Consider the following 20,102-nt stretch of genomic DNA (forward strand, 5'->3'; position numbering starts at 1 on the left):
TTCCCCGCAGCCAGCAGAGGGGAGGCAGGGCGCACGCGAAGGGAGTGGGCGCGGCCGGGAATACGGGCGGCTCCAGGTAGGACAGCGACCTCCGGCAGGTGGAGCAGAGAACTGACCAGGCTCACGGTATGGGAGGGCTGGTCAAGCGAGATTTAGGGCTGCAAGAGGTCATGCTTGGTAAGCAGATGCGAAATGGTGAAAAACACTTTGCCAGAAATTGCATGAGAAATTGTAACAGAAACAGAAAAAAGATGAGGAATGGGACTCCGCGCCTGCTTCAACAGCGGGAGGAAATCTGACCACCCAGTTTGACCCAAGTCTGGGCACGTTTTCTCAGCTGTCTGCTCTGAACACAGCACGTCCGGGCCACAAGGGAATCTGGGAGACATAACAAGAAATACCTTCTGCCGTGCAGCCTAACAAAATTCACAGCCTGTTTCTACACATGGTATCTCACTGAAGTCTCAACATCCCTGTTTTGTCTTCGTTTCACAGGTGGAGAAAATGATGGTCATAAAAGATAACTTTCCAGCAAAGCACTCCAGCGGCCGACTTCGCACCTGAGCATCCTGACTCCCAGCTCATGTATGTCCCACTACGCTCCACTGGCTTTCCACACAGAAATTCACTTCTGCTTTTAACAGTTTTTCTAACAGTTTATAGCCCATAGATTGAGATGGCTTATGGAAAAGAAACAATTAGGAGGCAGCGAGAAAGCAAAGCCATCAGATAGAAATTACATGGAGTCGCGTGCCAATATAAAGTAACAAAATATGATGGGGAGTTTTTGTCAATAAGTCAAGAATCTAGCAGAGTGTGTACATTGTATCTACCAATGTGGTAATTAGTGGGAAGAGGTACAGAAAATTTTTTATACATTGTATCTTGCAAAGTGCAAAATTAAAGACATACAGAAAGATAGCTTATACATTGTATCTAGCAAAGTGTAAATTACAGAAGAGATACAGGGAAAAGCTTATACATTGTATCTAGCAAAGTACAAAATCAGAGAGTGGAGAGATACAGAAAAAAAGATTATACACTTTTCCTAACCCTTGAGATAGCACTGAAGGGGAGGGAGGTAAAACGAATTTATGCAAGACAGTACATGAGGAAACATCTCGATGCATTAGTCCTTGCTAAGAGAGCCAGAATTTCCCAAGATTCCATCAGGGAGGGATTTCTTGAAGAAAACTCTTCCCACCTGAGCTAGGAGGACACCACATTTGCTGAAACAGGCAAGCTGACATGGCCAAAGTATTTGAGACAGGAATAGGTGTCCGGGAAGACCATCTTCAAACGATGCAGAGGACTGGCCATGGGAAGAAACTGGGCGCGGAGAGGGCAGTTGGGACAAGCACCTGCACTTGGAGGCCTGTGCTTCCACAAGCCGCCCCAAGGGAAATGAAACGGAGGAGCCCCGAAGTCAAAAGATAGTCTCAAACTAGTGGTTAGTGACGCTGGCGATCTTAACAAACATTTATTAAATTCATTAGTGGACATTCATTGAGCAACGGATGTGTGAATGAATGTTCGAGGTTCCAGAAACACTAACAGAAATAAAATATTGAGACAGACACCTATGGACCATAGCAGTTGCGTAAGGACTCAGGTAATTACATCTGCAAGATGCTACAGAGGAGAGTAGAAGTAGTTGATTTTCCCTGAGAACCATCACAAAAGTGGTGGTTCTCAGCAGGTATCTTGAAGAAAGAGTACACGTCTACTAGGGAGATTGGAAAAGAAAGGCGATTTCAGAGCTGTGTGCGATGGAGGAATAAACACACAAGGACTACCACAGATGGTCTGGCAGGGCTGGAGGCCAAGGTGCGTGGAAAGCCAGGTGAAGGTCAGAGGTTGCATGCAGACATCAGATCAGAGTCCTCTGTGCTACCTCAGGCTTTAGACTTGACTCGAAGGAGTTCTTGGGAGATCACTTGGACGTAGTCACCTTCCAGAAGTTATCACATGTTTCACTTCACATGTTCCATTAGGCCTTTAATATCTACTGTCTTTGTAGACCTGATGGCAGTGCCAGTCCAATAAGCCCGATGCAACTGCCCCCCAGAGGGGCTCGGCTGGGCACCTGCGGAAAGGTGATCACTTCTTCGTCAGCTCTCATCTGACCCACAGGCTTATCTTTTAAGGGGCAGACTTATGAAGAAGCCCCATCCTCACATCTTCGCAGTGCTGGCTCCTTCGTGAGCAGTCTTGGCCAAGGACTCATTTTCCTCTGCTCAGTAAGATGACATGTGAAATGCCACCCTTCCCTTTAGAGGATTAAAGGACTCTGTCCTCACAACTCTTGGCTCTGCTGCATGTGCTTTGTCCGATACTTTCTTCTCATAATTTCACAAAACTAATGAACACTTGCAGAAGGACATGTGAATAAAGAACAGAGAATTAAAAGAGGTAAATGAAAAAATAAATAAGAAAGCCAAAGGAAAGGAGTAATTGCTGCCGGCAGAGTTTAATAGCAATTTAACAAAGTGCGACCTGGGAAAGAAGGGGTCTGAGGAAGTGAATGATACATGCAGCTCCCAAGAGGGAAATGACAGATACTTAAACGCGAGTAGCTGGGTAGCATGCCGGATGTGGGAAGGGTTATAACTGCCTAAAACCACATCAAAGGTCAACAGTATATCACAATCACCATTGAATCAGATTTCTTAATAAACTAGAGCCTTCCAGAGCTTGGCACATTACATAAAGTGTCCATTCCTCATCACATTAAGTTATGTGTTCTCTATTCACATCAGTTGAATCTGCCATATTTCTGTTTTTAATTCAGAGAGTCTAGATTAGTGCTGAGCTCCTGGCCTTCTCACGCATCAGTTACTAGTGGGGGCAGCATGAGAAGAACAGTCATCCAGAGCCTTCTCATCCAGGGTGTGCTCCCTGGTGGGACCTTAAGGTCCAGAGCTCATCAGAAGTGCCTACTCTCTGTCCACGGCAGGACTCCCTGACTCACACAGGGTGAGAATGAGAAGGTGCCAGCTCTCACTGCTGCCCATGAGGATAGTACCACCTTATTGTTTCCTGCGCTGACCTATGCTCTTTTCAACTCTATAACTATGAGTGTTTCTCAAATATGTGATTTTCTGCTCATTTATTTGTTCATTCATTCCTCCACTCAACATTCACTACTGACTATAAAATACCAAGCAACTGAGGGTGCAAACAGATAAACGTGAAGTGGGCTAAGGCAGACCACATCAGTTTGGTTCAGATCCGAGACAAATGAGAATGACATCTTGGACTTTAAGGTTGTTTCGTGTGGATTCACTGTCAACATAAAGAGCTAGTGGACGAAACGTAGAGACGGGGTTTCGGTTTCAGTGGCAGAAATGGCCTCCAGGCTCTTCGTGGAGGAGCATCGGAGGTCTGGGGGGCCAAGCAGCTGGGAGGTCCCTGGAACCAGCAGAGGAGAGGCGAGACCATGGTGGACAGCCCTTCACACCACCAGGTGGACCCAGAGTTGTCTCTGTCACCCTATAAGGCCGTCCCTCCAGCGCTACAGGCACCCTCTCCCCAGGGACCTTGGTTCCCAAGCACCGGAGTCTGCCGCATCTCAGTCTAGCTCTGCTGCCTCTCGCCCAACCGCCGCAGGGAGATTCTTCTCTGTCAAGTGTTCCCTGTAACTTTCACTCTGCTGATTTCGGATCCCCAGCCTTAAGCTCCATCTCATGGCTTAGAATCCATGCCATCACTTTCACTGAAAACTCAACATGACCCCACTGAAAGTTCATCCCCTGACCTCAGCTGGCGTAGCCCTTAGTTCCTCATTTCGACCCGGACCCACTTTCTCACTAAACCTTGAACACCCCTTTGACTCCACTACTAATGCATGCTCAGGGCTGAGTCAGTCACCAGCAGCTGTCATGTCTTCCTGTCCAAGACCCCGTTGATTCATTCCCTCATTGGCACCACCGGGTGCAGTTCATCACTCACTGTCCCTCACAAGTTCCTACCCTTGTCATTTCATGACTCACCACTGCAGTAGCCTCCAATGTGTTGTGCCTGCATATGTTGCTTTTTTGTCTCCAGCTAGTCTCCATGCCAGTCTTTTGAGACCTTCCCTTTTACTTTCTTATATATTGGTTTCAACATAGCCGTGGCATTAAGTTGGAAGAAAAAATTTTAAGTTCTTTTCCAAATTCCTCTTTATTCAGAAGAGAAGTTTGAGGCTCAGTGAGGTTAAATAAATCATGTATTTGGTGGGGAAAAATCTATTCTGATTTACAGTTGATCGCTTTTTTATAGGAAAAATGCATTGTAAACTATTTTAGACATGCAAGAAAATACCATGAACAAACAACAGAGTTTAAGAAATAGTTCATTGCTGTTTCGCCTGTCACACAAATAATTATAGCAGACTAAAAATGGACAATACTCTGTGGATTATCAGACTTTCCTGGTTTAGCGTGTGGGGATGGACGTGATGAGAAAGGACACAGCTGGCTGATAAAATGAAGAAGAGAAGCTGAGAATTCCTTTAGACACTGCACAGCTTTAGGAGAGTCATTTCATTTTCTTCAACTATAAAATGGGATTTCATACTCTCTGGGAACTTGTGAAAATTAGATATTATGTTGGAAGCATTCTGTAATTTTTTTAATACTAAAAAGCATAAGGAATTATAGTAGCTGTGACTATTGCACACTGTCCATGCAAAAAGCAGGCTACAAAGACTCACCTGGACTCTGGTTAACAAAGGAAGTTAAAAAAGAGGAAGAAAGAAAGAAAGAGAGAGAGAGAGAAAGCAAGGAAGAAAGCAAGAAAGCAAGAAAATAAGAAAGGAAGGAAGGAAGGAAGGAAGGAAGGAAGGAAGGAAGGAAGGAAGGAAGGAAGGAAGGAAGGAAGGAAGGAAGAAAACAAGGAAGGAAGGAAGGAAGGAAGGAAGGAAGGAAGGAAGGAAGGAAGGAAGGAAGGAAGAAAACAGAGGTGAAAATGTTCAGAGGGAAGACATGTAAGAACATTCCTAATAAGTTACTTTGGAGAGTAACAAATGTTACATATTTAACTGGTATTAATGGAAATGATAAAGGTTTTCATTTCTTAGCAAAAGAAAAGGGGCTATAGAATGGCAGTCTTTAACATTGTTATCAAAATATAATTAGTCCTTTTTGAACTATTACCTAGTATATTATTAAATGTACTTTTCATTAGTTCACTGGCAAAGAAAAGGAAATGGAAAACAGAATGGAAATTAGGTTTGCATCCTTAAAAGCCATAAGATCACAATAAAAATGTATGATATAGAAGTGAATATTTTATATTAAGTTAGAGGCACTGAGTTAGAATTTAAACTCAGGGAGTTCAGAGAAGCTTTAAGAGCTAATTTCCAACGATAATGAGAAACTAAAGATCTAAGTTGAAAATCCCTCTCCTACATATAAGAGCAAAAGTAAAAGCGACGAACCCATGTCATTGTGGTTGTAATCAGAGGAAGGACAGTAACAGGAAGGTGAGAAAAGGCACGGGATGATCAGTCCAGTGTACGCAGTGCTCCCACTGTGCTTCCTCGTTTCGAAATGATTTTACCTCACTTAGCTTTGACTTCCTTAATGCTAGAAAAGGCAGGATCATTCACATGTTGCTTCTTATTATTAAGGACCGTAATGTGACAGTGAGTTTCACCACACAGGTCAGGATCCGACTTGCTGCCCACCCTCTGGGGAAGGCAGGGCATTCTGACTGTCTGATAGTGGGGAGTTACTATTCACGCACATTTATACTCCCCCAAGAAACTCACTCTCTTCTCACATATGTTAGATGCTCTCGTTGTTTTACTGATATTATTAAGATATCTGATTCCGTTTATATTGGAATAGTGTTTTTATATCATTCACAGGGTCAAAGCAAGTGACTCATTCCTTGTAAATTATAAAGCGATCAATGTCTGGAAATCTGGACACTTATAAGCATTTACTTCTTTGAAAAAATAGCTATGGGCATTTCCAAGGTGCTAAGATTTACAGAATTTTTGTTTATATAATCAGAATGGAAGCAGTATGAGTTCAATATAAGAGCATAAGTCAATGTCAGTGAATCAACTGATACTACAGTTAATAGTTATTTATTTTTTTGGTAAAATATGTGACTATTGTCTATAAGATTAAACTGATCTAAATAAAAGTCCTAAAATTAATTTTAAAAAATTATCTACATTATTTGCACCCAAGATTTTCTTCAGTATCAGATATCCTCATCTTTCCAAATAAACCCAGCATCATATTAACCCAAGGAGTCAGGAAAATACATTATGACTTGGCTTAGCCTCTTAGTTTCCACAGGATAACCAAACGTACTACCCAGAGGTGCAATTTAAGTGTTGCCATAATGAGATATGGAACGAGAATGTACACATGGACATGCCTTTGGAATTTTAATTTATCCATATCAAAGGTTCATCTGCATTCACCCATTTTTAATTACTTCCACTTTAAAAAAATTCTTAGTGCTATTATTTTAAAGATAACTTTTATTTTCTATCTTTAAAGAATCTTTACTCAGATGCTTGTTTGACCTTGGAAAATAAGATAATGAAGTTAGCTAGATATTGTTTACATTAAAAGTTGCTTAATTTTTAATTTTTATTTAAATTGGATTGAGATCAAATGTCATAGGACTGTGAAGACTCAACTGTTAATTCAAAAATTACAGAACACTTCGTTGAGGGAGAAAGGGGTGGGTGCCTCATTCTGTGCTCTCATTCAATGAAAAAGTTCATTCTAAATATTCCTAATAAGTAGCCAGTCAGCGATGGGAGTCTGACTACTTTACAAAGAAAATATTTAGTGGCGTGTCCAAGGGCACAGGACCATTGGGGTTTTGATCAATTTGTCTATAATTTGTCCATACTGAAATTGTACAGTTTTTCATATCTAAAATATTTTTAAAAATATATAATACCCTATCAGCAGAGTCACCCAGGTATTTCCATTTAAAAATGAAATTAAAAACATGAAAATTCATGATTTTTGGATACTGACCAGAAACAGAAAAACATATGTAAAATCTGCTTATAAACTTACAGTTGGTTTAAACAAAATAATTCATAAATTGTTATAAATCCCATAAAATATTAAATCTCAAAATTTCTGATGACTTTGTAGATAAATATTAGTTAGTTCAGTTTCCTATCCAAGATTTGAATCCTCTCTATAATGTCGAGTTCTTTAATTTAAAAAAACTCTGTTATTACAAAATTATTTAAATATGTATAAGCTCTAAAATTCATACTAAAAATGAATGCAAAATATTGTCTATGTAAATGAAATCTATATTTTCATAGAACTGTATAGTTATAGTGCTTGATCCTCTGTTGTTATAACATATTGGCTTAGGGTTATCAAATTTAATTTTTAAAAATTATCTAAATTTTGTCATTGATATGCACACTTAGCTATACCATAACATTAATAAGAATGTGAGACCTTATTTCTGGCTTGTTAGGATATGACTAGATTCTATAGACAATAAGATTAATACCTTCCATCATGAAAGATATTCTAGATTTCCTTAATGAGTATCAGTTTCCTATACAGAGCCACACATTTCTGCTCTTTTTTCCTCTTCTAGTAAATACTGTGATCTTTTAGAGATACATGAGTGGATATCAGCAACTGCGCTGAGATGGCCGTCGGGAGACTATTCTTAGTGCTGGCTCTGCCAGTACCTAGCTGACAGAATTTACAGAAGCCTGTCAACCCTCTATTGCTCTGTATGTTCTGTTTGTGAAATGAAGAATTTGAATCAGATGCTTTCTGAAGCACCCGGAATTTCTCAAACTCTGTGAATGCATAAGTTGACATTGACTCAAAAGTCATAATCAGTACCCTCTGGCTAAGAAGTCAGAATTTAAAATATTGGACTAGATATAAATATAATTTAACCTAAAATTTTTTCACGAGTTTAGTAAGATTTATATCCTGACAGTATTAATAAGTAAATGAAAGTGTTTTTAGATTACCCTGAATTAAATTCAGAGCAACACGCGGATTGATGTAGCAGCGAGGTGAGTTTTTATACCCACGCGAGGCTTCGTGATTAAAAGCTGATCTGCATGTGTCCAGTTGTGCACGTGGCACATTTGCCGACTTTGCCACTAGGGGTCACCATAACGCGATGTCTGGGGGAGGAAGGTTTAGGCAGGTCCATGCTTTTTGTTTGTTTTGTTTTTTGAGGAGATACAGCAACACAGTATATCTACCTTTTAAATGAATTTAAGAGGGAACCTTGAGGTAAAAATAGCTTTCACGTTGACATATATGTGAAATTGTTCTACCATAAGAACTACTGTCACAGAAAGAGGAAATAAATCATGTTTTATTTCCCATCCCCCATTCAATTGCTTCAGATTCAGCGTCTGCTTCTCATTACAAACTTCCTGTATTTGCTTTTTCTTCTGTATTATCGGTTTTTTAAAGAAATCAATAAAATTTCCAAGCATCTTACAATAACTTAGTATACTGGTTTGCTCTAAGGTAGCTATTTACCTATTTGTAAACAAATATTTCTGATTTTAATGTCAAAATGAATTAGAGCTCAGGGATAATAAATAATACTATGTAATACTCAGTTACTATAAAAGTGAAAATAGGTAGTTTTATGGTGACAAGTATAATATATGTCAATAAGAATTTTGTCATTAAATTTGGCAATTTCTAATTTTCTTGATGTTGTAATGTTGTTCATAGCTCCTGGTGGATAACCGAAAGTTTCAACTTTCAAAATTATAAAATGATTTTTAATACTGCTTGATTGAGAAATCTGTTTATCGGACCTGCAAAAAATACTTAAGATGGCCAAATTCAGTAAACAAAAATACAAGATTCACGATTCAATTTGAATTTCCGATAAACAGATCATTTATAGTATAACAATAGCCTATGCAATATTTGGGACACACACTAAAGGATTATCTATTGTTTATCTGAAATTTAAATTTGACTGCGTATCCTGTATTTTACACGGTGACTCTTCTTAGGACATAAATATATACGATCAGTTAAAGCTATCTGAACTAGACATACATATAAATTATATGTGTATGTATGTGTGATATGTGTGAGACAGAGTTTTATCTCAGTTTCTAGAAGTCAAACTTTCAACTCCCTTAAGGCTAAAGAAAGAAGTACAGTCAGAATTACAGACAAATTGGCAGCGGAGGAGGGAGATTGGGAAGGAAGGAGGGAGGGAAGGTGGAAAGGAAGGAAAGAAGGAGGGAAAGTAGAGGGAAGGAATAGGAAAGTAACAACATTGCTGGCTCTGCAGAAGTGGCCTGTGACCACCTGGCAGAGAGAGTGACCAAGCACAACATAAGGAGGCAGGGACTGTGCTTCATGCTCCGCAGCTGGTATACTATCGGCAAGCACCTGCATAAAACCTGAGAATTCTACAGGAGAGGGGCTGGCAAAGCAAAAGGTCAAAAGGAAAGTGATGGACACAAGATACAGGGAATTACAAAGCGCCTAGGCGATGACCATAGGCATGGCAGTCTGACCAGGGACAGAGGTCCAGTGACTTAAGTCGGCCCAGGCTCTGTGAAGGTGCAAGGGGTGGGTCGGCCTCTCCCTCCCAGAAACCACTCCAATCATCGGTACATCATGGTCAAGCCATATTGTCGCTGGCCAACTCTATACCATGGTAAGAGTAGAGATCAGGAGGGTGACGGCAAAAACATTTTTAGTCCAAGTAATCACCAAAAATACAAATCTGTCTTGCCACAAATCTACACATTTCGAAGGTATAAGCTAGGCTGTGTAACTTGCTGAAAGTCACACAGCAAGCAAAGGAGTAGTCAAGAGGCGACTCTATGTTTTACAACAAAAAAGGCCCACAGTTATTTCACTTGGCCCGATTATCATACCAAACAAGGGATTTAACCACGCAGGGGCGACAGTCACTCTGGTAGAGATGAGTTAAAACAACGTGGTGGAGCCGTGTGACCTGCATTGCTTCACTCGTGGAGAGCAAATTCAAGTTAACCATGTGTTAGAACCTAACTAGTGGAAGGACTAGGGAATATCGTTACCGTGATCTCGTTCTGATGGAAAAGACAGAAATGTTTTGTATGTAAATACTTAGGAGTGAGTCCTGTATGCAGAGATTCAAGGACACCCGGGGAGGTGCTGGATGTAACTGCATTGCTAGTGGTGATGGCATCACGTGTGCACATGTCCAACCCATCTACCTGCGACATTAAATAGGCACAGTCCTTTGTAACTGAGTGTGCACCAATAAAGCTGTTAAAGGTAAGTGCTCAGTTGAAACACTTCTATTTAAGAAATTTAAAAAAAAAAGTCTTTAATTCTTAAGAAAAAAAGGAAAGTTAGTTTTAAGTGGAGAGAAACAACTATCAACCCATGAAATTATAGAATTATGGGCAGTTTGGGAGAAACTGAATGTAGAATGTACAAAATGCTGGTGAATTATTGACCATTTGCACATGAACTAATGCTGCGATTATTAAGTGTCCTCAGCATAGTTTCTGCCAGGACCACAAAGCCATCACCTATACGTCACACTATTTGTAGTTTGGGTTATTCTTATATCGGCACTTAACATTTAATAGATTGTATATAGTTTATCAAATAATAAGAATCCAAACACGTTGACTAATATTTAAATATACTGCTATGTTGAAAGAATACTTTAAATATTGGTTAATAACACCATCTGAGTTTTTTTTTTTTTAATTTAATGGAGGTTACTGATCATTATCCCTATTTCTACCCTTGGAAGAGATTATCTGTATTATTTTACTACAGTTGACCTAGCCTGGTATCTGTCTTTTAAAACTAGAGCAATGACATATTTAACTTGCTATCCATGGTGCCTTCAACTTTTTCTTAGGTCTCGGCATGAGGCCAGCATGGCTTACTTGTATTTCTGCAGAATGTTCTTCTCTCTTCTTAACCTAGTTACCTTCTATTCATCTTTATGGACTTTATCTGGATTTTATATGCTTTATGTCAGCTTAGGTTGCAGAAATCACATTTGACCTTCTATTGTTTATATCTGCAACTTTAATGAATGAAGTTAAAAAATAATAACCCTGGACTTTGATTTAAAACATCTAACCTTTAAAATTCCAATGCATCCTAAAAATCCATAAATTAAAATGCCAGCCATTTTGCAGTAGACACAATATAAATCTATTCAATGAATGGCACTGGGCTGCACGATATAGAGCAAAGGAGACAGCTGACAGGGCCCTGACCCGCGGTCCAGTGCGGGGACCCTGCCCGCGGGACCTGCCAGCATGAGCGCGCCGGGCGGACGTTGGCGGCACCTCCCTGGTCTGCTTGGACGGAAACCGTACCTGTGAAAGTAGGTTTAATCCTCATGCTGTCCTTCATAACGGCACGGAAATGAGGAACTCTTAGGAGAGCATAAAACAGTATCAGACACGTGACATTGGTCACTATGGATGTGGTTTTAGAGTATGAACGTTCTGTCTTTGAAGGTCCGCAGAAGGCGGCCTGAGAGCTGTCTGCATCAGCCCACGGCAGAGCCGAAGCCGCGCGCCCCGTGGCGCCGCGTGAGGCCCGCCGGCCAGGCGGCGCCCTGCGCTAGGTCTGGTGCGTGCGTGGTCCGAGGGGAAACGGCCTGTCATACAGCGCTTCTGGCGAGCAGGTCTCGTGGCTTGCCTTTCATCAGCGCCATGTCCCGGAGAGCGGCCCGCAGCGTGGTTCTGCGTGCGCGGAGGGAGCAGCACAGGCCTGGTCCCCTGCGGCAGGGGCCACCTCGGTCTCCACGAGGACGTCACACTGGGAACGCCCTTCCACAAAGAGCCGTTCAGAAGCACCTTCCCCTTTCCTCCCATGATCTCGCTTACTCTCTTGAAAAGTGGCCTATCATGTTCGTGCCCCCTGACGCGCTGTCGTCAGCCCACTTATCACTGACTCTCCCCCTGACTCTGCCCCACCGCAGAGAAATGGAGGCATCCCCTGAAGGCGTCGCTCTGCTTGAAGCATTGGAGAAGAATCACTAACGTTGTGGAAGCGGGCTGAGGAAGAACTTGGTGAAAGAGTGGGCGGACACTTTTCTTGGGTTAAATGGACGCACATCCTGAGAAGTCGGCAGCCTGTGATCAGATGGAGGGGTAACGGTATACCCCAGGAAGGGGGTTCATTTCACTGGTAGGCAATTAACCTATTAATCACCTCCACGTTAATAGATTTAAAAGTGTAGACCTGTTGAAGCCCAGCTTCCCTCTGAGGACAGACAGACGCAGTCCACTGGTTTGAAAATGGTCACACAGAGGCCTTCTGGGCCCGGACTGCTGTGGGACCACGGTATGACCGCGGTGTGCCGACTACTCACTAATTCCTCCTCTTTGCTAAGCACACACCCTCTGTCCAAGTTTCCAAGTTTCCCACAGTCAGTGCTTTCACTTTTGTAACTTTTTCAGATTCAGATGTTTTATTCCATCTCGATGTTTCTCAAAACTCATCCCTCCTATCCAAACCAAATACTATTCACAGTGCAAATCCTGAACGCCACCGGAGAGCAGCCAAATCAGCACTGCTGGCAGCGGGTCGGATGTTCACGCCTCTAGCCAGGACCTCCTGAGACTCCCATGTCCATCCGAGTTTGAGCATCACTACTGCTGGGCTTGCGGTGAGGCAACGGGCCGTTAGCGATGATAGTGCTGCCCTCCTAAACGTGAACTGCATTGACCCAGGCAAAAAATATAACAACAAGAAAGGAGGCCAGAGATAAAAGGGAGAGTAAACTAGAATTAGCTCAGAGTGAATCACTGCTCAGTCTGCGAGAACTCTGGGCTCCCAGAGGTTAGAGATCACCCCTCCTCTTCTTTGACTCTGAATAAAGAATGAAGCAAGAAAAACAGGCTAAGGAAAACTTTTTTTTTTTAATGTGTTCAAGACATTGAATTTAACAGAAATTGTCTTTAGTGTAAATGCTATGAATTAAGTAAAACTCCTCATGTTCACTGATTTTTTACTTTTATAAATGATAATTGAAACAGACTGGAAAGCAGACTCCGTCCTTTAAGCTACAGTAATTACCTGAGAGGAGAGAGAACTACAAAAAAGGAAGAAGGAAGGAAGGAAGGAAAGAAGGAAGGAAGAGAGGGAGGGAGAGAGGAAGGAAGGAAGGAAGGAAGGAAGGAAGGAAGGAAGGAAGGAAGGAAGGAAGGAAGGAAGGAAAAAGGAAATGGGAAAACTTTGTATTTCTGAAACTAAACACCTTTCTTTCAAATATTATCTCATTAATTCTTCCCTATATTGCTGGACCTTCTTTTCACCAAATCTCAATATTTTAGTCTTGAAAGAAAAATTTCTTAAACATCAGTGTTTGGGAACATTAATTGAAATGGTGAGTTTCAGTAACTACTCGATTACAAACTGAGAAACAAATAAGCCCACATTTATCTAAAAACACAATCTCCATAATTTCTCCATAAAAAGACAAATGTAAAAACATATTATATTTGTCAAACAAAAACTGCACCAAAGTTAAACAGGCGCGGAAGACTCCATTCAAGACTACGGCGACGGGAGAAAGCCTGAACCGAGCTCTGCTGACATCAGGGGCAGGAGTGCCTGCTGGTGCTGAGCTGAGCTCCTGGAAATCACTGCCGGACCTTGCGCAGTGGGGCCTCGATGGGAGGAGGCCTTCTGTGTGTGCAGACTGCCATTCCAAAAACTTAGGCTCCTTGCCTCCCACAGAGACTGGGAGACAGGGCTCTATCTTTCTTGGTAATTACATTTCTAACGGATGACCCCTGAGTCCTTGAGAAAGACGTCCCTTGGTTGTAAAACTGGCTAGAGCCTAGGAGAAGATTTACACCATAAAGGGTCAGAGAAGGAATTTACAATTCCAAGTTTTCCAAAGTAATACTCTATGAAAAGAGAGGTCAGGGGCCTTGAGTCAGAAAGAAACTATCTAAAATTCTGTCAATCTGGGAAGAACGTTTAAGGCATCTTGGTCAACTCCCTTTTGAAGCTTTCAGATGACAAAGAGTTTTCAAATGCATTAATTCATGTCTGCAAACCTTCATGAAACAATGAGTTACATTAGCCCAAACTTGTTCCTTCTGGGTCTTATGGACATTGGCTCATCGCTTAATAATCAGCCATATCCAATTATGGATTATTTTCAGCTATACCAAAGTTCTGTTGAATACATAAATTGCCTTATTGTCGGTTGATTTGAGCAGAAATTGCCTCCTTAAAGATTTTGGTTTATGATTTTTGGTTAAAACTAGCACCTGACCAATAGTGCCCCTAGTATAGCCTCTCCTGATCTCTCAAGAAAATTCCCAAGAAGACACCAAAAAAACAAACAAAACATAAACTGTCACATCAGCTCCAACTAAAGAGAAGGGAAGAAAATCTACCCTTTGAAATACTCTGGCAGGAACTGGAGAAAACTGTTCCTACCTTGTGTCCCTGAACTGAAACACAACAGCTAAGAGAGGATTAAAGTCACCTGCCACACCCCCACTAACTGTCCCCTGGCCTCCAAACCCAGGGTCCGTAAAGAAACTTCAGTAGCCTTCCGTCCTGGGGAAGCATTGCTTTCTGAGACAGTGAGAACATGATTTGCTCATTCTACCCCATCACCCCACACGTCATTTGGACCTTCAAAGCTCAACAAGTCACCAGGCAGGAAACAGGGAAATGGCCACAGCCCTTTGCATTCTAGGGAATGGTCCCCAAGGAGAGTATCATCAAGCCCTGTGAAGTGAAGGGAATTTGGTGGCGGAACGTCGGCACCTAAATCTACCAGATGACAACGGCACAACTCGGGCCAGAAGCTGTGCAAGGGCGAGGTTCCACGAGCGTTCGTTTCCCAGCATCCGGCGAGGGCTCACGGGTGCCTCAGGCAGAACCACCCCTATCCTCACGGGCCGGTCTCTGCCATTTTGCACCGATGATGTTAATGATTAGTCTGCAACTCCTGTATCACAGTACAGCCGTGCTCGCCAGTTACATGGTGCGCGTCCACCTCTGGGCTGCAAGAAGACTCCGGCCATTGCAGCACAGACCACGCGGGGTGCTCCCCCCACTGCCTGGCTGCTTGGAGCACTGCTGTCACAGGGACACGGCGGTGACTTGACAGGCTATGAATGCCACATGCACCTGGGTACTGTACTAGTTTATTATTTATTCACTACCAGTGCACACTCATCACGTCAAAACAAGAAAAAAGACAACAGCGGACTGTAAGTGATGTGCCTTCAAGGCAGACTGGTATGTCAATTATTTTGTTATAGAATTAGATGGCGAAGATTGTGTTTATTATTCAATGACATATAATTGTGGTAAAAGAATACAACACACATTGATATCACATAAGCACTCATGACAATATCCCCAACTCACAAGAAAGTGACAAAAAAATTAGAAAATTTTAAATGGGGTATTTAGTAATGGCAGACTTTCTTCATAAAAATAAAAACTGAAAATGAGGCTGTAACAAAATAAGTTTCTAAGTGGCTCATTTGTAAATCAAGCAAAAAATAATAATAATAATAGTGAGTTAAGTCATATCTGACTGCTATGGCCAAAGGTACCCAGAAAAAATAAACTCAGTTAAGGCTCCTAGCTTTTTGGTGAGAACAGCTAACTGTTCAGAAGCTTGAGCACTTGGGCAAAAGGCCAGTAGTCAATTAAAAGACACAGCAATTAATTTCAAGTGGTTTCCCTTAGCACCTGGTGCATCAAGAGGTGACACTGATCTTGCCCAAATGTTGTTGTTTATCTGGGGAGGCAATGCCAGGTTTGAAGTGGCTGAAGAATCAACCTATAGGAACAGTCTCTGTGGACAGGTAAGAATATTTTCAAAGACGTTGAGAAAACATGAATTCGGCACCACCAGAAGGGCAATCTGTGAAAATATATTACGATAGTGACAAATACGCATGTGTAGTAGAAAAAGGACAAGTCGGACAAAGTTACGAAACTTGTGAAAGTGCAATGTGGGTGGAGCCTGCGGATACGCGCGGTCATTCTCACACAGGCCCTTTGTGGAAAACACATCTGACCTCCACAACTTGCGACTGCTGTAAATAGGAGCTTCATTTGCTCTTATGAACCTAACTACTGTCAGTTGTGTCAATTTTTGTTAGAAACAGAAGCTGCATAATTGGACCTGCCCGACTTTACAAAAGTTTAAATGACTTGGTGGTAAAATCTCCCTGGGATTTTTTGAGCCCAGGAACAAAACCGATTTCTTCTGAATGAATATAATTGCCTCAACCACTATCGGTTATAGACACGATAATATTTCTTAATGAATTCAACATAAATTAAAAGGCAGAATGGTGCTTATGTGTGGAGCTTATGCTGCAATAGTCATTTTAACAACAACCGGTGTTGTTTGAATCACAAGTAACGTCAAGCTGCTTTAAACACTTTTCATGCTGTCAAAAATTAAAACAAGCAGAGAGATCTCCATTCCCATGCAGATTTATAGTAGATCTATTTCCTAAGCTCAAACTATAGGTCCAGCTGTGTTTTTTGGAACTTGATGCAAATGTAAAAAATATTGTATTTCAAAATACATTTAACTGTCCAACTGGGGAAGTTCCACCTAACCTTCAAGTAGAAGTGATTAATCCACAATATAATGATACACTAAAAGGTGAATATCAAGAGAACAGTCTTACAAACTTCTATAGTGACTTCCAAGTGATAAAGATGTTTAATTAAAATTATAAGCTTGTAGATATCAGTATTTAAAAGTGCATATTTATATGGAAAGACATTTTCTAAAATGAAATACATATATTATTACATAGTAGCATTAAACACTAAATTTCAACCTCCATTAAGCAAAAGGTTATCCCCCCAAAAAGCCGAAATCAAATTTTAATTCTCATTTAGACTGTTACTTCTACTAATTTCTTCATGAATTTTCAGATTATTTTTTCTTTTTAATTCTGCACCTTTAACCTTTCCTTTGAATTTTCCAAATTTTTATTTTAATATCTGTTCTATTGTATCTTCCAATTTTTCTTAAAGTCCTCTTCCATGGCCACCAATCATTTCCGCTTCCTCTGATTTGAATTTGTCCCGGCTTTGCAGCACGGCTGTCATCATGGACTCCAAGTTGAATCTCTCTGCCTTTTCCCTTCTCCTTGTTCTGTGTCTATCACCCTTGTTTTTCTAGACTATTAATTCAGTAAATCTGTAACATAGGTTCATGAGAGTTAACATGTAAGGGTCCGAAAATGCCTGTTTTGTCTTCATGTTTGATGACCTTTTGGCTCGGTATAGAAATCAAGACTGGAACTTTTCTTTTTCGTTACTGAGGGGTTTTCTCCACAACTTTTTAGCTTTTACTAAAATAACAAACACACTTGTTGTCATTCAGATTCACATTTATTAATGGCTATCTCGTGATGATTTATATTCAATCTAGGATATTTCACTTTTAAAAACTTGAATGCTGGCATTTTATAATCTTAGACCTAGGCGTGAGTCTCTTCTGCACACAGCTCTGGCTTCCAGTCTCTGCTAATTTCTATCTCTCTGATGAGTAGTGAAATACAGGCCATCCTGTATTATTCCTGAATGTCTTCTATATTTTTTCTAAAATTATGTTTCCCAGCTATTTGTTTTTCTTCTATGTTAGGAGAGTCCCTCAAAATTAACTTCCTTTCTGCATTTTTATTTGTTAATTTTAATTCTATGTTTCGTTTCTTAGAACTCTGTGGCTCTGTTTCACATCTCTGCATCCCCCTTTGCCGAAGCTGTTGCTTTCCTTGGTTCTCTCCCTCAGTGCAGCCACATTCATTCATATTCTAGATTAGCCTCCTCTGCTCACACTAATCAATCTATAACAGTGATTTCCTTTTACTTTTGCAGACATTTGTTGAAAAATGTATTCAGTAATGGAATATCTTCATGTTTCTTTTGTTTTAATTCCTTCCATATTTTTTATTGGGTATTAAGAAAGAAGAGATAAAGTCTCAGTCTGCCATACTGAAATAGAAACACATATTCTGTATCTATTTATCAAGCACCTACTGTGGCAAAAATTTGCCATATTTTTGTAAACGGAACAAAAATGGTCTCTAACCTAAGTTTTACTTTCTAGTAGACATAAAAATTGATAAGTAATCAAATAGTTACAATATAATTAAAAATTATACATAACATGAAGAGAAAGGACAGATAAGGAATGACAGAAGAGACCAAATCTGTATTTGACAGCCAGGTAAAAACCTGAGTAGAAAGCAATTAAGTCCAACCTTAAGAGATAAGCAGGAGGCAACTGTACGATGAAAAAGTGGGTAGAATATCATAGGAAAAAAGGATGTCTATTTGCAAAGGTCTTTAAACGATAGAGTAGAAATAAGCGACTGAGAAGCAGCCAAGGAGTCTGAACGTGAGAGAGTAGCCAACCAAGAACAGTTTAGCGATGAAAGCAGAAGCCACACCATTCAGATCACTGTAAACCATAGAATAGATTTTATGTTCTTTGAAACGTCTTATTCAGGGATAGAAAATAATTCATGTTTTAAGAAAATCATTTTGCTTTTCTGAGAAAGGTTGGAGAGGAAAGGTGGGAAGTAGAGACAAATGGCAGGAGCTCATCTCGGTAATTCAGGTGAGAGACAGTGGTGGCCTGAGCAAATATGGCAGCAGAAGGGGAAAACAGAGCTCAGATTTCCATGGGTGTGAAAGAAGAAACCACTGAGAATTACAGATGAATTAAGGTTGTGAGAGTAGAAAAGAGAAGATTCTAGATGACTCTCAAATTGTTTACTACAAAACCAATTGTCGCATGGAATTCTAATTGAGATGGGGAAGAATTAACTTTGGACTCATTAAGTTTAAGCTGCCAATAAAGCATTCAAATGCAAATGCCAAGACAACAAGGCTAGACTGAGAATTTAAATTTTGTTTTATTAGTACATATGTGGTTAACAAAAACCATGTAACTCAAGAAGAAAGAAGAGAGGAGGAGGAGGAAAGAGAACAGAACCGAATTCTCAGGTCAGAGAGAGGCCGTGGAGCCAGCACTGGAGACTGAGAAATAATGTAATGAGGAAGGCTTAGGAAAAAATCCAGGAAATTCTGAAATCAATCATGAAAGTGAATTTAAAACAGAGTTCCAAGAAGGAAGCTTTCAGATGTGAGGCAGAGAGGCATGAATTAGATCTGTTGATTTCTGAGGATGGCACTGCAAAGGAGGCAAGTTGATTGGAGCATTTTGAAGAGTAAATGAGAGATAAGGAAGTGGTTGGAAAAAACATGTAGAAAATTACTGTAAGAATCTGAGATATGAAGGAAACTAGAAAGGAATGGAATGGGCATGTGGGGTACAGGAGGGTTTGCACATCTGCTTATTTGTTTGATCATATGATGGAAGGTGTTACACGTTATCATGTGAAGCTTCTACCTGTAGTGCTCCAGAGGGCCTGAGGCAAGGGGAGCCACTGCCGTAGGACCTGCACAGTCTCACCAGCTTTGCCCAGTGCGACTTAAAATGATTATAACTTTATTAACGATGTAGGAAGAGAGAAAAGAAACAAAGAGGCCAAATCATAGAGAAGGCTGCATAAAGGGAACGATCTACCACTGCCAAGAGAAAGACCAGGCCCCCTCTTTGTCCAATAAAACAGGGAAGAAGCTCTTGGCAGATGCAGGTCGTTTGTAGATTTGGTCAGGAGAAGATGATGGGCATCTTTTGGAAAGATTTCCATCCTCCATGTAAAATATGAGTCAAAATTATAATGTGAAAGTGAGGGGAGAAATATAGGGCGTTGGAAGAGCAAGGAAGAGTCGTGCAATAGCTCTTGAGAGGGAAAGGACTGCATTACTTGGCAAGATGGCTGAATGCCCTTTGGGGCGCTCCCCTGTGCCGGACTGTTCTGATGAAGACGACACAACCCCGCTAAGCGCAGTCGCATCGCTCTGTTTGTATGGCTTAGATTTCAGTTCACTGACAGTGTGGACTCCCGGAGGCTGCTTCTCCCCCCTAGGGCTTCATCACTGACGGGCTGCACAAGGAAAGCACAGGATACACACTTGTTCAGTGAATGAATAAATGAACAACCCTGGATCCTACGAAATGATTTTATGAGACCAAGACATTGTTCAATGCACTGCAAC

Source organism: Pteropus alecto, unplaced genomic scaffold, assembly GCF_000325575.1.
Source record: "Pteropus alecto unplaced genomic scaffold, ASM32557v1 scaffold87, whole genome shotgun sequence".
Taxonomy (NCBI): domain Eukaryota; kingdom Metazoa; phylum Chordata; class Mammalia; order Chiroptera; family Pteropodidae; genus Pteropus; species Pteropus alecto.